Source organism: Mirounga leonina, unplaced genomic scaffold (genome assembly GCF_011800145.1).
Source record: "Mirounga leonina isolate KUSES-001 unplaced genomic scaffold, KU_Mleo_1.0 Mir_93, whole genome shotgun sequence".
NCBI lineage: Eukaryota > Metazoa > Chordata > Mammalia > Carnivora > Phocidae > Mirounga > Mirounga leonina.
The window spans coordinates 56133547-56137234 of NW_023270854.1; the positions used below are offsets into that span (position 1 = coordinate 56133547).

The window sequence follows — 3688 nt, forward strand, 5'->3', positions numbered from 1 at the left end:
AGCCCGGTGATGGGTATTAAGGAGGGCACGTACTGCATGGAACACTGGGTGTTATATGAAAACAATGGATCGTGGATCACCACATCAAAAACTAATGATGTATTGTATGGTGACTAACATAACATAATAAAATTTAAAAAAATAATAATAAGAGGCACTTTTTCCAAGACCTGTATGCTCAACAATACACCTCCTCTGGCATCACTCTGGATGCATGGTAAGTTCACCTGTTCTGAGCAGGGCCAAAAACCCCGTGGGAACTCTGACTTGGGCAGTCATACATATATGCCTTCACACATTAACAGAGGATGTTTGTCCACAGTTATACCACTTTGGGCATCATCATACCCACCGCGTTCGGGTCTGACAATGGACAGCAGGTGGCGCTCTCGATTTAGGATTCCAGCTCCTAAGCGAGGCAGTAACAAGGGAAAATTTCAGGTGCATTTAAAATTTTTTTTATATATTTTTTTGTCTGCCAAGCCAGAAATGTACTCCATTTTCTTTAGTCAGGTTTATTTGCTTCCTACTGTGTTACTTCAATTGGGTAATAGTCAACCCGACATTTCCCCTGGCTACGTTCTTTCCTAGAGCAGAGAATGATGTTTGAGATTTACCAGAGTTTGGGAATTGAAAGTGCAGGTCTGGCAGACGACAGAAATGCTGTGTGCACATGCAAAGCTGCTTGTCCCTGCTAATCGCTCCAAGTGGCTTCGTGCAGACACCTCCCTGGCCGGGGGCATGTTTACACTCAGAGTAGAGACAGCTGGTGTCCCTGTCTGAGGCAAGGATGCCCAGAGGAAGGAGCCAGAAAAGTTTCCCAGAAGCCTGGGTGGAGTTGGGGTGACAGGCTTGTCCTGGGATGGAGCCCACGTTGGGTTCAGCGGAGAGTCTGCTTCTCTCTCTCCCTCTGCCTCTCCCCTTGCTTGTGCTCTCACATGTGCTCCCTCTCAAATAAATAAATAAAATCTTTAAAAAAAAAAAAAAAGAACTGAAAACTGGATTCGGCCACTGCAACAGAGACTTGCCACCTGGGATGAAGGGTAGCTAGGAAACACTCAGAGGAAGGGGGGGCAGACAGGATGCTCCAGTCCCTCCTTGCTGGCTCCCTCAAGTGCCGCCCACTGGCAGAGCCTGGTTGGGAGTGGGGGGTGGGGGGACTTGCAGTTCCAGTCCCTGTCCCACTGGGCAGGGTGTAGAGACAACAGCTGATTGGCTGGCACACTCACAGAACTTCATTCCCCCACCCCAGGGGCTCACCAGGTGTGAGCAGGACGAAAGTGCCATGGGACTGAGGTATTGGTTCTCTATCCTGTGGCTTCAGCCTAGAGGGGAGAATGTGGTCAGTTGACCCATTTCTTTTTATTGCTCCAATATGACATAAAATTTCACAAAAAGTAGCGTAACTCTTTTTCGCTTGGATAATCAAGTAAAATTTCCTCAAGCTGTCTTTTCCCTCCACCCCACCCCACAGTTACATCCTCCTGTTTCTTAGCATGGTTTCACTTTTCATGAAAATCAGATATAAGAGTAGGAAAAGTGTGTCAAAATGCCATCGTGGGTCTTTTGTTAAATGGAAATGGAAATGCTGAATTGAATTAATACACTTTAAAACTAGACATAGCTACTACACTTTCAACAACTTTCATTATGATGGTAACGTCTCTGTTGTCAGATCCAATAAATTTGACACACATTGGCATTCTTTGTTAGAATGTTGACTTATGCAATTTTTTCTTTTTTTAAATCAAGAAAAGTAGAGGTGGAAGAGACTAGGGAGGTTTGGGTCTAAAGGAGAGAAAATAGAAGTGAATGGAGAATTATTTTGAAGACCACTTGGTCACTACTTTTCACCTAGGAAATGCATTTATTTAGGACAATAAGCTTCAGTGGGCTAGCACCAATCAGAACTGTGGGGTGGCTGGAAGTTAGGAAGGTGGGTGGTTGGTGAAGGAAAGATATCAAACTAGAAATACTTAAGATGGAGGTTGGGCTGGGTATTAAGTGTTGGCAATATGTCTCCTCCTGTGTTCTTTCTCATATTTCACAGGCCAGAAGCTTGGAAACTACATTTCCTACCTTCTCCCTTGCTAGGAGTGTTCTCCATACACTTTATCTACCTATCTATCATCTATCTATCATCTATCTATCTATCTATCATCTATCGAGCGAGAGTGGGTGAAGGGGGAGAAGGAGAGAGATAATCCCAAGCAGACTCCATGCCCAGCACAGAGCCCAATGTGGGGCTCCATCCCACAACCCTGAGATCATGACCTGAGCCGAAATCAAGAGTCAGATATTCAACCTGCTGAGCCACCCAGGTGTCTCTCTATACACTTTAAATATTTGTTTATTTATTTGAAAGAGAGAGTGGGGGGGAGGGGCAGAGGGAGAGGGAGAGAGAATCCCAAGCCGACTTCGTGTGGAACTTGGAGCCTGGTGGGCTTCCTCCCAGGACTCTGAGCTCACAACCTGAGCCAAAACCAACTGTGCCACCCAAGAACCCCTCCATATACTTTAAATTCCACCAGTAGGATGAACTCACTTTGTATTTGGAAAGTGGAAGGCTGAGAGGAGCCATTTCATTTCTTCTTTGGAAGTCATGGTTCTGGTTTTGCACAACACGCGTTACTAACAGCTTTTAGCCCTGACATCGTTTTTGCCTCAGATCTATGAAGGATCGTCTATGAGACCTGAAGCAGTTGTCCGTAGGTACTTGACTCAGGGCAACATCAGCTCTTAACTCTCTGGCAGCAAGCCTGACAGTCATGGTGGTCCCTGGACTTTCTCAACTTTGGATTCCACTGGTTTTATAAGCACCTACTTCCCTCTATCCGATCCTTCCTGCTTGCCCTACTAGAGCCGTCTCTGCTTTCCTGAGCAAACACATACTGGTTCAGAGGTGTGGGGGGAGCACCAGTCCATCATTAGGCATGTTCTACCATGAAGTCATTTTCTCTGACACATTAGTCTTATCTCATGATGTTTACCAGCTAGACAAGTTTCAAGAGGCTCAAGAGATTATATTCTCTATATTTCTTGATAATAAAATTTAGGTTCAGACAAATTTAAGAAATTCAGAAACCTCTTGATCCTGGTACAGAAATAAAATATCCTTATGATATCTTTAATATATGGCTGAGGTGACAATGAGGAAGAAATGAGTACCTTTTTCTGCTGGTGTGAGTCAGGCAATACAAGTCAGAAACAAGGAGAGGCTGCTTCTTGCCTGCAGATGACATTAACTGAGAGTCACTTTTTATGCAGTAGATCTGACTCAAGTCCTTTATGAAATGTGAAATTTAATATTCACCCCTGGAATGAAGACTCATCTCTTTAAAAGCTGTTCACTATCTCACGCAAGGTGTTAGTACTCACATGGGATGGATTGAGATGGCTACATCCATTCCGTCTTCCCAGGGGCTCTTGATCTGTAGGAAAAGAATTTAGTCCCTGAAACTTTAAATTGTTTTGAACAGTACTTGTCACAAATGGACTTTTTCTCTTTTCTCTACTTCCCACCCTTTATCCTTTTTAAAAAAGGCTTTAATCTGTCTTAAATATGCATCATTGTATGAATTTATAAATATAAGATAATTTTATAAATTGCAGATGGTTAAATGGGTGCTTTCTTGTTATTTCTGATTCACCATTTCTTGAACAAGTTCTTCCCTTGTGAATGCTGAAA

The 3688-nt window shown here is 43.6% G+C and overlaps 1 long non-coding RNA gene across 1 annotated transcript; it reads right to left on the minus strand.

Annotated features, from left to right (window-relative positions):
* Positions 1-353: 353 nt before the first annotated feature.
* On the minus strand, positions 354-3437 carry LOC118004520. The gene is made up of 3 exons (XR_004677607.1): positions 3379-3437; positions 3169-3229; positions 354-409 (listed from the first exon to the last, which is right to left on the minus strand). It is a non-coding gene; the product is annotated as an uncharacterized LOC118004520 (long non-coding RNA).
* Positions 3438-3688: the final 251 nt, after the last annotated feature.